Raw genomic sequence first — 24,013 nt, 5'->3', positions numbered from 1 at the left:
TGCTCTAACCATCCGAAGCATCAAACTCTCTCACAAAGACACAACACACTGTCCTGTCTCAGGGCCTCTGCTCTACTAGGTCCTCCTGCCAGGACCCTGCTTCCCTCAGTCATTGACATGAATTTCTGCTACATTTTGTTCCTGTCTCTGCTCAAATGTCACCCTATCAGGATGGCCCACCTATCTAACATAAAAGTTTTCATTATATCCCTTTAACTTCCGCATCATGTTTTCTCGTCAGAGTATGATATGATGTTATAATCAATTTTTCCTGAATGTTTGCTAAGTCTCTCGAGCAATTATAAAGTCACTAAATTATAAGTCACTAAAGTCAGGAACTTTGGTTTCACCACTGTATCCCACATGATGAGAACAGAGCATCACGCTTATAGTAAGCACTGAATATGCTACGAGAATGAATACCCTTATTGCGGTTGTTTAGATGTACTTCAGCAAATAAAAAAACAAAGGGAACTCAATGAAACGAATCATCAGTCCAAACGATAAACATGTATATTTTTCCAGTAGAGCTGGAAACAGAAATGCCGCCATGTTTGAAAAGGTGAAATACAGAGATAAGAAATCCAGGTAGGAAGAGCCCAATGTCTGAGTGCTAAGATGCGGCGTCTTCACCATTCTCACCGCGACGGGCATACTCTTCCAAAATAGTACTGGTGATGGTGGTCATGCTGGTGATGGCAGTGGTGATGGTGATGGCAGCAGTGACAATGGCAGCGGAGATGGCGGTGGTGTTGGTGATGGCAGTGCTGGTGATGGTGGTGGTGGTGGTGGGAACTGATGATAATGGTGATGTTTTGCTTCCAAAATTAGAAACCATGTACAGCAAGATTGTTTCACTAAGGATATTCTGTATACCTTAATACTCTGAGAGCTTGTAGTAAATACACACATTTGATAGTTTCTGAGGTCACTTAATCCAGGGTAAACCTGTGACTTCAGTGGGTAATTGCACAGAACTCTGAGTCTTTGCTGTATTATTAGTCACTAGCTGAGACTAAATGACTGAAACTAAGTTGAGATTTCCCATTTATAAAACCGGATGGAAAACAATTATTTTTCCTTAGTTTTATATGGTGTTTGGCGTTATCAAACAAGAGAATAATAATTAGTTATGCAATTTAATATCACATAATGAAAATGGTCTGACCTGGCTCCCACCTAGGACTATTTGGTGAATGGGTGCATACAAATCAGACAAATTTTGGTGAAAATCTCTATTCAGCCATGTATTCTCAGTGATCCTAGGATTACTGCTTTCTTTTGTGATGCTAGAAATTTTAGCTCACCTCATAAGTATAGTGATGGTTAATACACTTGAGTGCGTAAAGAGTAAAGTAAAGCATGTAACTTTCTTCTTTTTGTTATATTTAAAATAAATAACTTCTCATCCAGGAAATTATGTATTAATTTGTTTAAAGAGTGGTATAATAGATACTAGGACCTCATGTCCATATGTACTCTTTTCCCATTTTTCTTATATTTACTTATTTTTTTGAGGGAGAGTGAGCATGAGTGGGAGGGGGAGAGGTAGAGAGAAACTCAAGTAGACTCCGCGCTGAGTTCAGAGCCCAACGAAGAGCTCAATGTCACGACCCTGAGATCACAACATGAGCCGGAACCAAGATCGGACGCCTAACCAACTGAGCCACCCAGGCACCCCTGTACTCATAACTTTTCTATACATATCAATTATTTCTTACTGTAGAAACTGCGGTTCTTCCTGTGATGAATGAGGACTCTCCTTGCCCAAGGACGTTTTCTGGGCACATGTGCAAGTTGCCAAGATGATGACACTGATGGGAGCAATTCTCAACTGAGGATGATCCCGTTTCTCGTTCTTCAGATACACCAGCTCGTTGGGTACCGGGAAAGTGTGTGAATCAGTCACCCGTGGAAGGAGCACAGTCACTAGCTTATCTGTACTTGATCCCCTCCTTTCCCTACCCAAACGACTCACTTCATTACAGTGCTGCTTGGAATCATTGCCAAAATAAATTACTTGCACTCAAATTTATGTATCAGGGTCTTTCTGGTAAGACCCAAACAAAGACCACCGGTACCCCATGTGGCCTTAGAAATCAGATTTTTAGGATGGGGTTATGAGATCTCTCAAAAAATGTTAACAAGGTTGGCATTGCCAATGGGAGGCTGCCTGGTGTTAACCTATAATTTACTGGAGGAACAAAGTTCTAAGACTCAGCTCTAATGAACTGGGATGAGGTCTGGTAGAAGGAGCTGCATTTGCCTTCACAGTATCCTAAGGCCTATCAGATTTTAAGCCAACAGTAACTGTAAGCCAGAGCTCTTAAACCAACAAAAAACAAAACAAAAAAACAGGCTCGGGCCAGTCTTTTAACTCAGTGCATGCTGTGCACGACATAAGTCCTCCTTGGTAAGCTTGAAAGCACTTCACTTCCTCTTCCTACAGCCAAAGAGTAGAACATGTTAAAAATGAAGACAAGGACTTTATTGCTAGAGTGAGGTGTTACAACAAGGCTGAACTCCTAGCCGCAGTAAGTCGCCTGTGCTACAGAGGACTGAGATGTCGAGATCTGGCATGGGACATTCAAGTGGATGCTTCTGAGAACCCCAGACCACTCATGACAACAGGATGGCCTGGTTCTAGCACATACTTTATCACCCAGAAACTTCTTTCCCAACAGCATATTGGAAGGTTGGAAGGGCTTCATTAAGGTATAGCTAAGATGAGACAGCCAGCTTGGAAAAGACACCTATGGAATCAGAGTCCTGTGCATCAGTGATCCTGTGTCTCTGGAGCAGAAACACATGGGTCAAAGAACCAAAGGGTGGTGGTGAAGGGTGGCCTATCTCACAATCTTTCTCAGTGACCCAGCGCATAATCTATACTTCCAGTCCCTCTAACATTGGAGTCTATGCAATCAGGTTCTGTCTTAGAGGAAGGCTGGGTGGGGGACATTCCTCCTAGAAGAGACTTGAGTTTTGATAAACATAGAGCTATGACAACTACTTAGTTATATGAGGTTTCTCTTGCCAGTAGGCCTGTAGGTGGCCAGGAGATAAAATACTATACTACTGGAAGCAACTAACCCTTAACGTCAGAAGATGGGATTGTGGTAAGCAAGGACACAGATGTGTGTATCTTGAGTTCAGGAGACTGACGGGGGCACCACTCAGGACATCCATCCTTGGTGATGACCTTCAGTGGGCAAGTGGAGAAATCATGGTCTGAAGGACCCCAGATGTTCATATACTTTAAGGTGACATATCTTGATTACTTTGTTGAGCAAGCAACCAAGATGATCAGATGTATTGATGCTGGTTGAGGTAAATCTGGAATCTGTGGTATAAAAGGGAAAAAATGATTATTAACAATATAATCTAAGCTAACGGCAGTTGGGGAAAAATGAGTGAAATATGGGATCTCTGTGTTATTTCTTAAAAGTGCATGTGATTTTATAATTACTATTTCAAAATAAATAGTTTTTGTAAGTGTGTATGTCAAATCCTGATGGGCCATGATCTTGCTAAAGCAAAGATAAGACGTAAGGAACAGAATGTCACACAAATGGGTCTGAGGAGCACAAGCAGGGGCCGTAAAAGAAATCATGTTCTCATTCGTGTCCTCGCACTAAATTGTCTTGTGCCTGACTCTGTCAGCTGCCTCCGGCTGGAAGCATGTACTCTGCCTGTGCAAGCGCAGAGGGGAAGCACCAGGAAGTTCATCCTCTGAACAACCTAACACAGGACAACTGAAAAATGCCTATCTGTCCTGGCTCTCCTGTCACTTAGGACAGCTCTAAACATGTTTTCAACCATCACCCAGAGATCACAGTGGTGGTGTCCCGATCATCTACAACAGTAATGTGCTCGTTAAACCCTGGTTTAACTTCCTTCCTTTCCCTTTCTACGTATTTCACACTCAAGGCCAAAACTTCCTAGAACCACCTGAACAAACTCCTTGTGCTCCGATCTTTATCACAGGTCTCCTTCGGGGGACTTGAAGCAAAGACAAGGATGCTATGAAGTTCTCTGAGGGGACCTGGTTTTACCTCTAGTACTTCGGGGAATATTTGAAATATGAAACAAACATGTTTTACTGCAAAGCACATTAGGAAACACAATGAAGAACACAGCACTGGGGCTTTATTCCTGCCTGCAAGCAGGTGCACTGGAGCTGTGAGTACACCCGTCCTCTATTAAATCTCCCAGTTTTGTGGAGACTCTTGGGCAACTCTGAAATCTGCGAGGGGCCCAAACCCCCTTCTGTGCCCCCCAGGTGAGCCACCGTTTATTCTCAGTCCCCGAAATCTTTAGATCTCTGTCTCTTTTGAGAAACCCACAGGCTGCACAGGAATTACTCCCCCTGCAGCCCACCCTCTACTGGACACATGATCCCAAAAGTATCTCCACTGTCGATGAAGAGACTAGATCCTCATTATTTCTGCCAGGGTCATTATATTATCTCCTCTTTCTTTCATTCTTTCTGTCCAGGCCAAAAAGTTCCTTATCAAGCAAAATCATTTCTTCATGAGATTCCTGTCCCGCTCACCCTGCCACCTTAAATGTCTACATCCATCACCATGAATTGGTCTTATTTCAAATAATATTTCATCAAATCACAGAATTTAAGGGTTGGAGAGACAACTGGCTTCCCCAGCACACAGATGAAGAAGAGTACAGTACTGACCACCTCGTTTATGAATGAAGAGACTGACGATGACAGAACTTCAGGGACCTGAGTAAGGCAGGACAAGTTAATGACAGAGCAAAGACCTGAACAAATCAGTTTTGCTGTTTTCCACGGACAAGAGAGTCAGGAACGTGAAAACAAAGGAGTGAATGACATGGCACACATATGCAAAAATGCAGTATTTTTTTTTTTTTTTTTACTCTAAGGCAATCAAGAAAGAGGACAGCTATTAATCAAGAATGTAACATTTCTGGGGTGCCTGGGTGGCACAGCGGTTAAGCATCTGCCTTCGGCTCAGGGCGTGATCCTGGCGTTATGGGATTGAGCCCCACATCAGGCTCCTCCGCTATGAGCCTGCCTCTTCCTCTCCCACTCCCCCTGCTTGTGTTCCCTCTCTCGCTGGCTGTCTCTATCTCTGTCAAATAAATAAATAAAATCTTAAAAAAAAAAAAAAGATGTAACATTTCTAATTGCACTGGTTAAGACTCATACTGATTGTAAGTAAAGATATTAAAACGTACAAGTGAGCATGCTAGAACTAATACCGTGATGATGATAATGACACTCACAGATGTCACGCCTGAGTGACACACACAGATTACTGAACCCTCACAACAACTCCTATCAGTCTGCTCTATTATAAAATTAATTCCTCATCCGTACCAGTAACTCAATACTAAACTACTTGGGAACTGTTTCTTAACTCTTTTAAAATAGTCCAGAAAAGCCTTAGCTAATATTTTGCTATAGGAAAAAATAAGAAAAATTGAGCTACTGGTTCACACATTTTATTTTGCATGAACATTACCTGGGATATTTATTAAAACACAGATTCACGGCCTTCACTCAAAAGATTTGATTCAGTAAATCTGGGGTGGGAACCCAGAATACACTTTCTAATTTCTCTAGGGATGCCGCTGGTCTTCAGACAGTGCTAATTAGGACTAGCTTAACTGTCCTTTTTTACATATTTTTTATATTAGTATTTTGAGAGTTAAAAAGTCATATTGCATGAATAAGTTATCTATCTACATGGTCTATAGTTTACACAAAGTTTGAGGATATATCAATCTGTGTTCTCTTGTCATAGTAATAAAAGTTGTGCTATGGGCAATGGTTTCTGCAGTGTGACTGGTAGCCTGAGTACAATGGGGTGTAAACTGATAAAAAGTGCAACCAGATTTGAGCCTGGAAAGTGCAGAAGCAGGAGCATGGAGAGGAACAGCTCTGGAACTTTAACACAGCAAAAAAACGAATGAGGCAGAGAGGAAAGATGCTATTATATTTTTGCACATTCCTATAAGTAACTCCCAACACTTTCATTCACTCATGATGACTTACTGAATGAATACAATGTATTCAATATCTTGCAAGTGCAATAGGTAACTTTATGCCTTATTTCCCACTTAAGATATGCAAACAGGATTACATAGTTGAAACCGCGCTCGTCACTAGAATCATTGATGCTAAGGGTGTGAAAGGGAAAAACATTCACCTCAAGCTCTAGGAGACTCAAAAAACAATGAAGTCCCTAGTCCACAAGTAAAGGATATCAGCACCCCTTTTATGTCTTTTAGCCTCCTCCCTGGACACCTGCCTGCACCTCCTCACCCCACACACATACCTTCCAAGACCGCAACAAATGATTTGTGCTTATTACATTAGATAACCTCATTATTTAAAAAAATGCGAGATGTAGAATGCAAAAGAGAATAGGTTGGAATAATTTGGTTATGTCTCCACAGTTAACAATGCAACATAGCCTTTTTCATTTACCATAACATCTTAGACAGTTGCCATATGGTCTAATATTTATAAGTTACTCATAACTAGTGCATGAATAAGAGTCTTAGTGACAGAAAGTTTAATAGCTTTAGGAATAAGGAAGGAAGGAAGGAAAGAAGGAAGGAAGGAAGGAAGGAAGGAAGGAAGGAAGGAAGGAAGGAAGGGGAAGGGAGGGAGGGAGGGAGGGAGGGAGGTAAAGGAAACAAACATCTGGTCTGCGTCCTAGTTAGGTCATATATTCTATATATGTATAAGTTCTTTGGAAATTACTAGAATGTTCATTACTTCATTCTCTGTTTCTTAAAAATATCTGGTTTTCAAGTTTGTTGTAAATCTTAAATAAGATCAATACTGATGTCATCTGGCAGCATTCTAATAAGATCAACTGTTTCAAGCATGATGATAGCTTACAAATATTATATAATGTAACAAGATATTCGGTGCATATTAAATACTTATTAGCAGAAGCCTAATTATTTGATATGAGCTTTGACTGCTCCATGACTTTCATCGTCTTTTTATGTAATCTGAGTGTCTCTTGCATGTCATAGATCATTTTAAAATTCCTTCTCAGAATTTCTGCATTTTATAAAGTAAATTTAATCTATACAAATTTTTTATTAGCAATTATCTGGACTAATTTCTACCTTATTTTATACATTCCTTTACTATGTATTTATTTTTTTCAGGCTTCTATTAGATTTTTTTTGTCCCAGAGACAAAGAACTTTATTACTCAAAGCAGACTGCATAGCAAAAGCATTGTGCTTCTGTTGGTTCCCCTGGGCCCGCCGAGTCCCACGGGGCCAGTATGGAGGTGCCTTCTCTATGCTACACATATAGTGGGCTTGTGCCACGTATGAGGAACGCCGAGCATGGGGAACCCACCTCCTTCCTAGAAAGCAGTAAGCAAGCCCGCCCTTTCTCCTAGAGGGAGCTACTACTTCATTCCTCAGGGTTGCCTGCTGCACATACAACACTGAGACATGGCCCAAGCAAAGAGTGGTCAGGGCTTTGGGTTCTTGGCCTGCCTGGCAATAATGTTCAGGAATGCTCAGGGCCTATGGCAGTTTGCCTTCCCCAGTATCTGACCCTACACTTTCTTGGCTGAACTTGAATATTCACGTGAGCATACCATTCTACCTGCCATTCTGATAAATCTGAACAACAGAGACTGGGGCTAACTATGTTTAATTTGTCTTGTACAGAATATAATTAAGGCTACTCTCAACAGAACTTAAAGCAGCAAGATGAGGCCAATGCATAGTATGGGCTTCAACAGTGCTGTCCAGGGTCCCAGACTCTGTCACTTATGAATAAGCCTCGAACAGGGCCACTGGGTCGTATTTCAGACATCCAGGATATAGTTTAAGGCAGCAATCAGTGATCAGAACACAGAGGATTGATATTGGGAGGACAGGTCCTTATTGCTCACCCTGGCCTCCAGCAAGCTGTGTCTAATGTGCTCCAGGAACATGTGCATGGCTGTCTGCCCTGGGGCTGGGGCCTGGGCCCAGAGATGAAATTGACTGCAATTAAGCACAATTTACCATCGAAGCCATCCCCCCAAAAGATGTAAGGTCTCCAAAGTTCCAAAATAGTTACATTAGACAGATTCTACCAGCGACTTTTGCCTGGGTGGGGAGACTGATTCCTGGCACTTCCTCTTCTGCCTTCTTCCCGGAATCTTCGCCCTGAAGCGTTTTCATCAGTGACTTCCCACAGGGGCTTGAGTGAGTCCTGCCTGGTTGAAGGACAGAGCCAGAAGGATACCGCCACTTTCCTCCATACTTGGCTCTTTTATATTTTGCCTGAATCCCACTTATACAGATGTTAGGAACAAGTATCTTGACCAAATTTGCCAGTTTTTTATTTTTTTTTAAGATTTTATTTATGTATTTGACAGAGACAGAGACAGCCAGCGACAGAGGGAACACAAGCAGGGGGAGTGGGAGAGGAAGAAGCAGGCTCATAGCGGAGGAGCCTGATGTGGGGCTCGATCCCTTAACGCCGGGATCACGGCGTGAGCTGAAGGCAGACGCTTAACCGCTGTGCCACCCAGGCGCCCCTGCCAGTTTTTAATTCACATCAGTGAACTTCATTTTTATGACACTTTTGCAAAATTCATGAACTTTCACTTATTTTGGGGCCATTTTATTCACACTTTGATGGACTCTTCACTATTTTCATTATTCTTCAGTTCTCTTTTCTGTCATTATTGACATTCATGAGCAGAAAAAATGACATAAATTAGTAGTACCATAAGTGTGAAAATGTGAACTAAAGACATATCTGAAAATAATGGAAGACAGTGGCACTGCACATTTTATTAACAGCATGAAGAAACACCATATAAATAGCAACACACATCACACATTTATAAAGTGTAACTGTCTTCAGGTATGTATAATTTATAAGCAAACAGAAAAGCAAATTGCCCAAAAGAAATATTTGTGGCTATTATTCATGATTATTATATTTTAACATCTAAAGTAAACTGAGTGTTTATAGAATTTTGTTTGCTTTTAGAAGCCTCCTCAAATATATTTTTTGTATTTTCCACGCTACGATTTCTGAAAATAAAGAAGAATCTCCTTTGGTGTACACAAATTTTCTTCATAGCAATGTTAAACGCACAGGCCTCAAGTCCTAAAACAGCCAGTAATAGTTTTTTAGGCAATAAGCAATATTAAAGCACTCTTATCTTCTCTCATATTTGAATGGCCAGTTTGTGAGAGTCTTCTGGATGGACCTTGCGTGCAAATACCATATAGTTTCTTCCGTCTTTATGAACCCAGTTTCCTTTTTTTTTTTAGATTTTATTTATTTGAGAGAGAGCAAGCTAGAGCGAGAGAGAGAGATCATGAGCAGGAGAAATGGCAGATGGAGAGGGAGAAGCAGACTCCCCACTGAGCAGGGAGCCTGACGAGGGACTCGATCCCAGGACCCTGGGATTATGACCTGAGCCGAAGGCAGATGCTTAACGGACTGAGCCACCCAGGCGCCCCCCTAGTTTCTTTTTCTATTGACATTGAAGCTGTTACTGTTCTTTTTTTTTTTCCTTCTGCATCTTCTTATATTACAGCAAGGGTGGGCTCTTCCTGTCACATTCTTTTTTTTTTTCCTGTCATATTCTTAAAACTCATTTTATTAAAGAACTTGAACCATATTCTCCTAGGACAAAATCAAAGGGTAATTGAGGTGTATCATACATGGTTATTCTCCAAAGATCCTCCCTGCCGACAATGAACATTTCCTCCAGGAAAATGTCCAGCGATGTGTTCTGTTTCACCCTCAGGGTAAAGTTCACAGATAACCTACAACGCTCTCTGAAAGGCTGGGGCAGGTGCATGTTGATTTGAGAGTCTGATTCTGTTTCCTTAGGTCCCAATAATTTATCCCAGTGCCCTTGTCACCATTTTCATAAGGGCTACCTGTTGACCTAATCCAAAGTGCTTCAGGTAGGTGTAGTCCAGAGGGGTACACATAAAAATATTCTTATGCTCACTTAGTTTCAAAATTTAAATTACTATCTACATTATAGAAACATAGAGAATTAGATAAAAAAGAGTCTTTAAACATCATTTACTTTAACATTCTCTTTTACAGATAAGACAACTGAGTCACAAAAATACGAGTATTGTTTATCGTCATGTTTCATGTTTGGAACATGAATCCATGCTTCTCAAAAGCAGGTTCACCACTCTCTGCACTAAGACACGTGCCATTGGTGTAAAATACAGACTTTAATCATGGCAAGATCAGTGATATCCACTAATCGTTGATTTAGTGGTGCAATCATGCACACATATTAGTGCAAAAGTGAGAGAAAACACTTGCTGGAAAACAAGAAAAGAAAGTTCTTATTGCATGAACCATTTTGTACTACTGACAATGGTTTATTTAGGACGGTAACACAATGTAAAAATAATACAACAGAGAGTGATGTCAGCAAGATGGTACACTGAGGAGTTCCGGGTCCTAATTCCCTCACTGAAACATTAACATACACACACAACCAAGACTGAATCATGAAGAAATAAATCTGAATAAATCTGTAATTAACAGATTGATTGAATCAGTAATCAAAACCTCCCAACAAAGAAAAGCCCAGGATCAGATGGTGTCTTCAATGAATTCTACCAAACAGTTAAAAAAGAATTAAGCCAATCCTTTTCAACTTCTTCCAAAAAAAATTGAAGAGGAAACACTTCTGCTATAGATTGTGTCCCCACAAAATTCACATGTAGAAATCCTAACCTCCAAGGTGATGGTATTAAAAGCTGGGGTCTTTGAAAGGTGATTAGGTCACGATGGTGGAGACCTTGTGAATGGGATCGGTCCCTCTATAAAGGAGAACCACAGAGCTCCCTCATCCTTCCATGATGTGAGGACATAATGAGAAGGTGCTGGTTATGAACCAGAAAGAGGGCCCTTGCCAGACACTGAGTGCTCTGGCACCTTGATTTTGGATTTTCCACTCTCAAAAACTGTAAGAAATTAATTTCTGTTGTTTACAAGCTGCCAGTTTATGGTATTTTTGTTATAGCAGCCTGAACTGACTAACTCATTCTATGCAGCTAGCATTACCCTGTTATCAAAGGCAGACAAAGAAAACTAACAACGAAACAACAGACCAATTATTCCTCATGAACACTGATACAAGAATGTTCAACAAAATACCATCAAACCAAAATTCAAGAATATATTAAGAGAACTATTCACAAACCAAGTAGGATTTATTCCTTGAATGCAAAAATGGTTTAACATATGAAAATCAAACAATGACATACACCACATTAACAGAATGAAAGCAAAAACCCCACAATAATCTCAATTGATGTAGAAAAAGCTTCTGACAGAATAGAACAATCCTTCATGATAAAAGCACTCAACAAACTAGGAATAGAAAAGAACCTCCTAACATAATAAAGGTCACATATGAAAAACACAAGCAACCATCATATTCAAATGTAAAAACATGAAAGCTTTTCCTCTAAGATCAGGAACAAGGCAAGGATCCCCACTCGTTCCACTCTTATTGAACACAGTAATGTCAGTCCTAGCCAGAGCAATTAGACAAGAAAAAGAAATAAAAGGTTTCCAAATAAAAAAAGGAAGAAGTAAAATTATCTTTGTTCACAGTTGACATATCCTTATATGCAGAAAACCCTAAAGATTCCACACACACAAAAATCTATTAGCACTAATAAACAAATTTAGCAATGTTACAAAAAATAAACCCCCACATGTATGGCAAAATATTCAACAATGGTGCCATGACCATTCAAGGGGTAAAGGACTCTTCTCAACAAATGGTGTTGGAAAACTATTTACCTGCATGCAAAAAAGAATGAAGTTAGACTCTTAGCATGTACCACATACAAGACAACTCAAAATGAATTGAAGGCTTTACCTAAAGAACTAAAACTACAAAACTTTTAGAAGAATACATAGGACAAAAGCTTACTACATCTGATTTGGTAATGATTTCTTGGATATGACACCAAAAGCAAGGCAACAAAAGAAAAAAAAATAGATAAGTTGCATTTAACAAAATTAAAAATATTTATGTATCAAGGACATAATCAAGAGCAAAAAGGTAACCCATAGAATGGGAGAAAATCCCTGTGTATCATATATCTAATAAGGGATTAACATCAAGAATAGAGAGAGAGCTCCTATAATTCAACAACAACAAAAAAAAACAAACAAGAAACAAAGGACTGAAACAGACATTTCTCTAAAGAAATGACCAACTAGTGTATGAAAAGATGCTCAACACTGGTAACTGATAATTGATAGGGAAATGCGAATCGAAACCACAATGAGATACCACTTCATACCCACTAGGGTGGCTATTGCCAAAAATGAACAACAACAACAAAAAAAAAACTAGAAAATAACGAGTTTTGGTGAGGACGTGGAATAACGGGAACCTCTGTGCACAGCTGGTGGGAATGTAAAATGGTGCAGCCACTGCAGAAAACAGTATGGTGGTTTCTCCGAAAAGCAAACATAGGTTTACCTAATACTATCCAGCAATTCCAAACCTGGAATTTCAAAATAAGTGAAAGCAGACACTGCTATGGATATCTGTATACACATGTTCACAGCAACATTGTTCACAAGAGCCAAAAGGCAAAGCAACCTAAGCATCCATTGACAGATGAACAGAGACAAAATGTGCTATATTCATACAGAATCTTATTCAGCCTTGATAAAGAAAATTTGACATTGAAAATACTGGGCTAAGAGTAAGCCAGTCACAAAGGAACAGGTATTGCATGATTCTATTTATATGAGGTACCTAGAGTGGGTTACTGGTTCATGGGGAAGGAGTTACAGCCTGGAAACATGGAAACGTCCTGGAGGTAGATGGCGGTGACGGTTGTACAACAGCGTGAATGTACTTAATGTCACTGAATTGTACACTTATAAATAGACAAAATGGTAAACTTTGTTATGTAGGTTTTTCCACCACCAACAAAAACTTGCAACATCTATATATTTCAAAGTGTTACACTGTAGCATAAACAAGCCTCCCTCATTCATTTGGAGATTTCCAACACGGATTCGGATGCTGCGGGTACCGCTCAGAACAACTTCTGAGAACCATTCCTGATGGCGATGCCCCAGCCTCTCACAGATTCTTGGGGCTGGTAGCAAGAGAGAAAGCAGCGCAGGCGATGGCAAAGCAAAGGGGCACAAAGCCTCACACAAAGCCCCACTTCATTCATGTATCTTGACATAGTGCCTGGCTTGAACCAAGTCCAAGTCCCTGAGACATAAGGTTCCAAAGTTACAAAAAGAACAAGCAAAGACACAAGTCTTGGATACCTACCATGCAATAGGCACTGAATTTTGTAGTAATGATACACAAGGAAGACAAAGTGTTAGCACAAAATTAGCAATGTTAGCACTATCCATAAAACATGGTGAGTGCCAGGTGGGACCCAAGTTCAGGGTGCGGAAACACAGAGGAGCAAATTTTGGTTCTCTGCTCTGAGAAATGACAAAGATAGCTCTGTAAGTACAACTTTTCAAAGTCTATCGAAGCACTGCAGATATATTGCATATTTTTAAGATAAATATTATAAAGTTGCAATAGTTTTACTGTCTACAAAACAGCTTCTAACTGCTAATAAATATGTATTCCACTAAAGTGTTATAAAAACATCCAATGGAAATCCTGGAAATGAGAGTATCAATTAGGAACAGACACGATCAAAACATTTCTTGTTTGAAGTTTTCTTGCATTTGCACATCTAACAGGTTGCTATGGCAACTCGGTTATATTGAAATACTCAGATTAGATTAAAACACCATAATGTGGGGCACCTGGGTGGCTCAGTCATTAAGCATCTGCCTTCGGCTCAGGTCATGATCCCAGGATCCTGGGATCGAGCCCTGCATCAGGCTCCCTGCTCAGCAGGAAGCCTTCTTTTCCCTCAGCCACTCCCCCTGCTTGTGTTCCCTCTCTCACTGTCTCTCTAATAAATAAATAAAATCTTAAAAAAAAAAAAAACATAATGTTGAAAATCTACATTATCACTTTTATTAATTATATTTTTAAGAAAAAGATGAAATTGTTGGAGATTTTTTAAAAAAAACAGTATTAGAAGATGTTGTTCACAGGTAAACAGTCTTCAAAGACCAATGAGTTCAGGAAAAGAAATGAGGAAAAACGGCCACCCCCAAACTCTCATCTCTCTAATCAGCTCTCAGCCCCGTGTGTGCGTGTTTGACTGCGGGTGGGCTGAGGGCACAGAGGGGCCAGGGGAAGTAATTACAAACTAAATATTAAAATATGGCATGTGGCTTCTGAAAATCATAAAGCAAATAAAAGGAAATCATTGCAGCTTTAAAAAGAAAAAAAAAAGCTTCCCATTGAAGCATGAACTCTTCAAGAGCCCTTGACTCCAGAACAGCAACACGGATTCGGATGCTGCGGGTACCGCTCAGAACAACTTCTGAGAACCATTCCTGATGGCGATGCTCCAGCCTCTCACAGATTCTTGGGGCTGGTAGCAAGAGAGAAAGCAGCGCAGGCGATGGCAGAGCAAAGGGGCACAAAGCCTCACACAAGTGTGCGTGACCATCTCATGGCCAAGGACACGCAGCAACCAAGCCAACAAGCAAACGCAAGGCCAGAATGAGAAAGTGTTTCCAGCTCAGAATGACACTCAGCAGTCTCCTGCTCACAGGCTGAAGGCCCAGCAGATCACAAACCTCCTGCCTGGTGTTCGAACAGGACCAGCTCAGGGAGGACTCATCGGTCACTTTAAAACTCATGTTAGGAGGATTTATAAACCTTGGACTCCTTTCCAAGGGGGAGGCAAAATGATTCAAACTGCTCAGCTTTCCTAAAACACAGGGTGATCGTAGGACTTGCATGTTTTCTGCTCTGGACAGTTCAGCAATCGTTTCTTCCGATCAGGCACATCTTGAGGTTTCAGCACAAGCAAGAGAGAGACTGTGGGATAGTGAGTGAAGCCTGTGGTAACACACCTGCACCCTTAGTGGGAGCAAGGATGCTCACTCATCAAATTACGACCCTGTTTTTGACCAGCATTCCACTTGCTGCCTGCAAACTTGTAGTTACTTCACATGATGATCCTCCAAGAAGCTGCTTTTCTAGTCTACCGAACGTTTAATCATTTTTTACGATTTTATTTATTTGACACAGAGAGAGACAGCGAGAGAGGGAACACAAGCAAGGGGAAGAGGGAGAAGCAGGCTTTCCGCCAAGCGGGGAGCCCAATGCAGGACTCGATCCCAGGACCTGGAATCATGACCTGAGCCAATGAACATTTAATTATTATCAGCAAAAGTTAAGGGGTTTTCCAGATAACTTCGCCTGGGGAAACCAGAAGTGGACCCAGAAGGTGTCAGCTTCTAACAGAACCACCTCCAAGCCTCAGTGGCTCATTGAATAGAAAAGTCTGTTCCTGACTCACAGCTGTCCCCAGGAGCCAGGCCCTTCCACTGTCGTCTGCACCTCCCCCACCACCCTCATTGTCCTCCCCAGTTCACCAGCGGAGAAACAAAACAGGGCCTTGCCTCGGGGTCTTCACAAGCCAGGCCTGAGATCACACTGCTCTGCCCATCTTAGCTGAAGTCCAGACACAGGGCCTCGCCTGATGCCACAGAAGGAAATGAGCTCAGCTGTGGGTCTGGGGCACAATTAATTAATGTATATTTATAATAAACTTAAGCAATCCATCTCTTCATAGATCAACATTTTCAGTTCCCGAGTTAATTTTCCATGGGAACAGGACAAGGAGGGATACGTGTCCTCCACAGTCTTGTCTGTGGCCTGGAACCCTCTAGAACACACATTTGCTTTCAGCCCTCAACGCTCTTCCCTCCGCCGCCCTCTCCTCCCACTTCAGACTCTGCCACAGCACAGCCCCCTCAATCCATATCACTTCCAGCTCATCTGGTTCCCCAGCCCTGTTCTAAATGGGTGAGTCCACTGTTTCACGGTCTCAAGGACGACCTCACAAGTTGAATACAATGAATGCTGAAGTCTCAGTGGGACTGAAGTGTTTCTCACAAAATGGTCCCTAAATCCAGTGCATCATAATCACTGGAGGTGTTTGTTAATTTGCAAAATCTAAACCAGAGGCTGGGAATCAGATTCTTCAGAGAGACAACTGACATCAGCATTTTAAGAAACATCACCAGGAGACTCTACTGCACATCAAATTTTAAGAACTAAAGGGGTAGCCCTACGTCTTCCCCAATAACATATCTAGGTCATTACGGTGAGTCACTGTGTGTGTCAACGATGATGTGAGGGAAGAAGTGGATCATGATGGCCCCGAATATCATGGCTGTTGCTGGAATTGTTTTTCTTTAGGAAAGCACCTGATCTTCAGTTACTTAGTCTACAAATGGTAACAATACTATTTAACTGGTTAATGCCTAAAAGCACTGAATGTTTATTACCTATGGATTGACTATAATCTGTTTAAGAATTGTGAACTGACAAAAATCTGCTATTTTCACTGAGAAGATAACCTGGAAGGTGACAAACTCAATATGAAGACAAGCAGGTAAAAGTTCAAAGTCTCGACATCTATTTGCTTTTGTCTCTAACCTTCGAACTTCGGAGGACATCACTCAGCGCCCTTTATCAAACCAATGGCCTCTAACGTCTTCCAGTCACACCAAACACACCACAGACTTCCTGTGGCCCCACAATGGGCCTTCACAGCTCATCCACATGGTCCTGTGTTACCTTGTGTATCCTATACTTGGAATTTTGCTTAGTTTACTTTAATCTAAAATTCCCCGACAAAACATACCTTTTACAAAGACCTGTTTCCCATCCCACTACTTCCAAACACCCCTGGATTTATTCCAGGGAATTAGCTCCCCACTTCACAGATTTCTGGAGCATGTGTGTATATGTATGTGTATGTGTGTGTGTGTGTGTGTGTGTGTGTGTGTACACATATACATACATACACAACATATATGTTATGCTGATTTCAGCATATTCTAGTAGGCAGAGCAAAAATATTTTTCTTACATGCAAAGGTCTATCAATTAGGAGGGGCTGAACAGGCTACTGGGGCGGGGGAGAGGGGTGATCTACCATATTTATGGGTGTCAGGGAAGAGCCAGGGTTGACTAGACATCTGTTCTGTGAGTGGGGCTGAGAAGGGCCAGCAGTGGTAACTCCTACACAGAACAATTCACACCCACAAGGGTCGCAGCCCATTAGAATCGGGGACACCGTAACGCTGCAGCAAGCTTTCATTTAAATTCACATCACAAAACACACTGTCATAGATTGTCAGTGATGTCTGTGTTCAAAGGGTACTTGAATTGTTTGTTATGATTAAACCACAAGAGTTTCATTTGCTTCTCTCAGACCTTCATTCTCTTGGTCCATGAATTTCAAGCAGATTTTTGAAAGATCACTTCATGAAGGCAAATGCAATGTTCAAAGCGCCTCTGGTTGCCTTCACAGGGCTGTTCGCATGCCAGATATACTTAGGATAGCAGAGGTTAAATACATAGAGATTTAGCAAGTTCAGGCTTCTGTTTGCTTTCCCAGGTATCGGCTGTTCAGCAAAAACCATCATTAAAGTCTAAGCAGTAACAGTTCGTAAGAAGAATAAAACCAATGAGACTTGGTGAAAGAAAGATGTGAATGTTCAATGTTAATACAAACGCCGCAGAGGCTTGGAGAAATTGCAAATCGAGGGACCAAGGACTTAAAGTATGAAACTTTCTGGAAATCTTTGGAGGATTTGTTACAAGGATGGAGATTCTTCATCCACATTTCTGCCAAGCATATATCCTTCTGTGAAGACAGTGATGCCTGGAGGAAGACATTAGATTTTTAATTTTTCTATATTTTGTATTACATATAATTCCATATACTTAACCATCTAGGAAATATTAGATAGGCTTCAACTGACATTAAACAAAATAAGTGCACTGTTCTTGTCACAGAACTTTAATACTGTCCAACTCACAAATTCCAAGAAGCAACCATCTCTTGAGTTCTGTGACAGCACTAAATGTGAACTCTGCTAATACAAAATTTAAATGAGCCAGGATGTCCATTCAAGTCCTTTACAAATAAACGGGACACTCAGATAAAAAACAACAGACTACGGATAGCAGTCAGTACTGCGATAAAGTGAGAAGGGTTTCCCGTAGCATCCAGGTGTCTTCATGATTGGAATAAATGACTCCTTAAAAAATAACTGTAAAGAAAATTAAATTATAAAGAGAAAATAATACCTGCCTTCACAGTTTAGAACTTATGTAAATGTATATATATTTTAAAAATATGATACTCAAGATACCTAGCTAGAAAAAACAGAACACAACATTAAACGGCTTTATAACTTAGGTTTTCAAACAAAAATTAAATATTGTGACATGTCTGATAGAAAATATCATTTTGTGGAAGAGTCACTTAACAAAGATATTTCCTGTAAGTGACATCCTAGTGACTGGGAACTAAGTTCTAGAGATACATAAACCACAAGGCAAAGGCCAACACCCTGTCACTGGTCGGAGGAGGGATGTTCAAGGCAGCTATCCAGGCTGCAGCAGGTGGGACCCATTTCTCCCCAGCAGCACCTGGATTTCTGAGGAGGAACCCGTGACTGCGGGGTCAGAGAGCAAAGAGAAGGAGACAGTCGAGAATACCAAGCAGGCTTCCTGCTGTCTGCTTCAGGACTTCAGCAGGACCACCCATGGACCTCTGGATATGCCCCACTTGATGCCACGCCAGGCCCAGTGTCACCCCAAAGCCCCAGCTGCCAAGCCCGCAGCGCCCCCCACTCTGCCACCAGCCAAGTACATCCACAAGAGCCAGCTGTTACAGGAGAAACCACAAACGAGCTACAGTGCCACCTTCCAAAATAAAAAAGAAAGGCTTCTAATGGCCAGCCCGTTGAATTATAAGATCCAAAGTAAACACAAAACCTTAACCAGGGAAGGTGACTTACTTGCATGTCTTCAAACACCATAAACAATCAAGGAAATATGGCATCACAAAAAGAAAATAATTCTCCAGCAACCGAACTCAAAGGCACAGAATACTGCACCCTGACTGATAAAGAATTCGGAAAACTCAGAAAGGTCATTCAGTGAACTCAGGAACAAAATTAATGAACACAGTAGTTCTTTACCAAAGAGATTAAAATTATAAGGAAGAAACAAACAAATACTAGAACTGAAGAATTCAGTAAATGGGATGGAGAATGAAGCATCAGTAACCGGGCAGACCAGATGGAAAAGAGAAGAAGTGACTTGGAGGACAGGAATAGAGAAACAGTTCAGTTTGATGAGGAGGGAAAATCAAGATTTTAAATAGTGACGAAACCCAGCAAGAGCTATCAGTTTCGGTCAAAAAGGCATATATAAGAGTAACTGGTATACGAGAAGAAGAAAAGGGGGAAAAGGGGACAGTCCACTTAATGAAATAATAGCTGGGAATTCCCAAACCTGGGAAGAAATTGGTATGAGTCCACAAAATGACTACGACAGCCTATTATCTCAATGCACAAAAATATTTTCCAGAACACATTATAGCAAAACTGTCAAAAATCAATGATAAAGAACCTTACAGGCAGCCAGGGAAAGGAAAGTAACCTTGCAAAGGAACCCTATTAGGCTATCAGCAGATTTCTCAGCAGAAACGCTGCAGGCCTGGCAAGAGTAGAATGACATATTCAAAGTGTTGAAAGATAAAGATTGTCAGCCAAATATACTTTGCCTGGCAAAATTATCCTTCAGATATGAAGGAGAAATAAAGGCTTTCCCAGATAAACAAAAGCTAAAGCAAGCTTACTACCACAAGGCTTGAATGCAAGAAATGCTAAAAGAAGTTCTTCGAGCTATAATGAAAAGATTTTAATCAGTGACATAAAAACACACTCCACTCTGCTATAGAATTAGAAAACTGTAACTCCATATTAGAACAGCACTGTTACCACTTAACTACAGTATAAAGGTTAAAGGAAAAGAGCATTAAAACTTACAGCTACTATAATTTAACAAATTCGCAGCATAAAATCAGCGAAGTGTGACATTAAAAACATAAAAGGGGAGGAGTAAAAGGGTGGAGCTTCTATACAGGAATGAAGAGAAGCTCCTTTCAGCATAAAATAACCTGTTTTATCTCCAAGATGTTTTACATAAACCTCATGGTAACCACAAGGCAAAAATCTGGACTAGATTCACAGAACATCAAAAAAAAAGGGGGGGGGCACTGAGCAAATCACCATGAAAAATAACCAGAAGGCAAACAATAAGTGGCAGTTGCAAGTCCTTACGTATCAATAATCACTCCAAAGTAAGTGGACTGAATTATCCAATCAAAAGGTGCAGAGTGACTCAATGGATTAAAAAAACCAAACAAACAAACAAAAAACAAGACCAGAGTATATGTTGCCTACAGAGACTCATTTCAGCTCTCAGCACACATAGGCTCAAAATGAAGAGATGGAAAAAGATATTCCATGCAAGTAGAAATCTAAGAAAAGCAAAGGTAGCCGTACTTATATCAGAGAAAATAGATGTCAAGTCAGAAACACTAACAAGAGACAAAGAAGGCTGTCATAGAATAATAAAGCGTTCGATAAATCAAGAAGATAAAACAATCGGAAACACATATGCACTCACCATTGGGATACCTAAATACAGTAAGCAAATACTAACAGGTATGAAGGGGAAAAACAGACAACACCACAAAAATACCAGTGAACGTCAATGTCCCACTGTCAGCAATGGATAGACGATCCAGACAGAAAATCAACACCAGAACTGAACTACATCTTAGACCAAATGGCTTAACTGACATATATACATTATTCCATCCAATAGCAGCAGAATACACATTCTTCTCAAGTGCACATGGAACATTCTCTAGGATAGATCCTATGATAGGACACAAAACAAATCTCAGTAAATTTAAGGAAACTGAAATTATACCAAGGATCTTTTCTGACCACAGTGGTAGGAACAAGGAATCAATAAGAGAAAAGAGGAGGAGTGTGTGGCTGGCTCAGTCAGTGGAGTGTGCGACCCTTGATGTGGGTGGTGTGGAGCCTATTTTAAAAAAAATAAGTTGTTTTTTTTTTAAATAAGAGAAAAAGTGAAAATTCTACAAATATGTGGAAACTGAGCAACATACTTCTGAATAGCCACTGGATCAAAGGAAAAATCAAAAGGGAAATAAAAAATTATCTTGAAACAAAGGAAAATGGAAATATATCAAATTCTATGGGAAGCTGCAAAAGCAGTTCTGAGAAGAAGGTTTATAGTGATAAATGCATATATTAAGTACTTAGAAAGCTCTCAAAAAATAAAAAAAAACCCTGATTTTGTACTTCACGGAACTAGAAAAAGAAGAACAAATTAAGTCCAAAGTTAGGAGAAGGAAGATAATAACGACAGGAGAAGGAAGATAATAGTAATCACAGCAGAAATAAATAGAGACCAGAAAAACAATGGAAAGGATCAATTAAATTAAGAGCTGGTTTTTCAAAAAGATAAAAATGACAAACGTTTTGCTAGACTAATTAAAAAAGAGAGAAGACTCAAATAAATAAAATTAGAAATCAACTGATACTATAGAAATACAAAGGCTCTTAAAAGACTATTATAAACAATTATATGCAACAACAACAACAGAAAAACACCACAAACGCCAAGTGTTCTCGAACTATTCCAAAAAAATTAAAGAGGGAGGGAACACCTCCAATTTCATTCTATGATGCCAATATTACCATGTAACCAAAGCCAGAAAAGAACACAAGAAAGTAAGATTATAGACCAAATCCCTGATGAATATAGATGCAAAAATTGTCAACAAAATACTGGCAAACCAAATTCAAGAACACATTAAAAAAATTCCAGAACACATTAAAATACATAATAATGATTACACACCATGACCAAGTGGGCTTTATCCCTGGGATGCAAAGATGGGTCAAATATACACAAATCAATAAATGTAATACAGCACATTAACAGAATGAAAGATTAAAAAATCACATGATCATCACAATAGATGATAAAAGTGCATTTGACAAAATGCAGGATCCTTTCCTAATAAAACCCTCAACCCTCGGAAAGAACACAGCTCAACATAATAAAGGCCGTATACAACAAATCCATAACTAACATTATACTCAACATAGAATTTGAAAGCTTTTCCTCTAAGATCAAGAAGAAGACAAGGATGCTCACTCTCACCCCTCTCACTCCATATAGTAGTGGAAGTCCTACCTAGAGCATTCAGTCAAGACAAATAAGGCGTCCAAATTGGAAAGGAAGAAGTAAAACTGCCATTACTTGTAGATGATTTGATTCTGTATGTACACAATCCCTAAGACTCTGCCAAAAAACTATTGGAACTTCCGGAAAATGGCAGGATATAAAATCAGTATATGACAAGCAGTTGCATTTCTATATACTAATGATGTAATATCCCAAAAATGAAATAAAAACTATCCTATTTACAATAGCTTCAAAAACAATAAAATACCAAGGAATAAATTTAATCAAGGGAGTGAAAGATCTGTACATTGAAAAGCATAAGACCTTGCCGAAAGAAGTTGAAGAAGACACAAACTAATGGAAAGACATCTTGTGTTCATGGATTGAAAGAATTAATAGTAACAATGTCCATACTACCCAAAGCCATCTATAGAGCCAATGCAATCCCCATCAAAATTCCAACTGCTTCAAAGAAACTGAAAAAAAAAAAAAATCGAAAATTTGTATGGACAAAAAGACCCTGGATAGCCAAAGCAACGCTGGGAAAGAACAAAGCTGGAGGTATCACACTTCCTGACTATACTACAAGCCATGGTAATAAAAACAATATGCTACGAGCAAAAGAATAGACACACAGACCAAGAGAACAGAACACAGAGCTCAGAATTAAACTTCCACATATACTGTCAACTAATATTCCACAAGGGGCCAAGAACACTCAATGGCGAAAGAATAGCCTCTAATGAATGGTGCTGAAAACACTGAAAAAACATATGCAGAACAAAGAAATTGGACCACTATCTATTTTTTAAAAATAATTTTTTATTATGTTATGTTAGTCACCGTACAGTACATCCTTAGTTTCTGATGTAGTGTTCCATGATTCATTATTTGCGTATAACACCCAGTGCTCCACACAGAAATTGGACCACTATCTTACAGCACTCACAGAAATTAACCCAAAATGGGTCAAGATTGAAACATAACACCTGAACCATAAAACTAGAAAAAAATGTAGGGAAGAAGCTCTTTCACACTGGATTTGGCAATGAGTTTTTGGAGATGACACTAAAAGCACAAATGCTAAACAAAAACAAAAATCAGCAAATGGAATACATAAAACTTAAAAGTTTCTTCATAGCAAAGAAAGAAGTAACAAAATGAAAAGGCAAGCTACAGAAGGAAAGAACATTTTTGCAAACCAAATATATATAACAGGGGTTAATATCCAAAATATATAAAGAATTCAGACAACTCAAAACAAACAAAAACAAACAACACGATAAAAAAAAAAAGGGCAGAGTAACTGAACAGACATTTCTCCAAAGAAGACATCCAAACTGCAAACAGGTACATGAACAAATGCTCAACATCACTCATCATCAGGGAAAGGCAAATCAAAACCACAATGAGATATCACCTCACACCTGTTAGATTGGCTAGAATCAAGAAGAGAGAACAAGTATGTCAAGAATGTGGAGAAAAGGGGACACTTCCCACTGTTGGTGGAAATGTGTATTGGTTCAGCCAATATGTAAAACAATACAAAGGTTCCTCAAAAAATTAAAAACATATCTACCATATGACCCAGCAACTCCATTTCTGCGTATATACCCAAAGGAAATGAAAACAACATATCAAAGACATATCTGAACTCCCATGCTGCAGCATTACGCACAATAGCCAAGATATGGAAAAAACCTAAATGTTCATCATTGGAGGAACTGATAAAGATGTAATACATATATATTACGTTATATATATTATCCATATGTAT

At 39.8% G+C, this 24,013-nt stretch overlaps 1 protein-coding gene across 2 annotated transcripts in view; it reads right to left on the bottom strand.

Moving 5' to 3' along the window:
- Positions 1 to 551: 551 nt before the first annotated feature.
- The window catches only part of ZWINT (ZW10 interacting kinetochore protein), a 35,410-nt gene continuing 11,948 nt past the window's right edge, over positions 552 to 24,013 (bottom strand). The window contains exon 9 of one of the 2 annotated variants that reach the window (XM_045783575.2): positions 552 to 3,340. The gene's annotated coding sequence lies outside the window, so the exon portion shown is untranslated. Of the gene's footprint in view, positions 3,341 to 17,628; positions 17,816 to 24,013 lie in introns of those variants that run through there. The other variant, XM_045783573.2, reaches the window with a different exon arrangement.

This window comes from Ursus americanus, chromosome 6 (genome assembly GCF_024610735.1).
Source record: "Ursus americanus isolate L20-20 chromosome 6, mUrsAme1.1.p, whole genome shotgun sequence".
Lineage (NCBI taxonomy): Eukaryota > Metazoa > Chordata > Mammalia > Carnivora > Ursidae > Ursus > Ursus americanus.
Note: the sequence above shows the minus strand (reverse complement) of the source record. Positions and strands in the feature narration are given on the sequence as shown.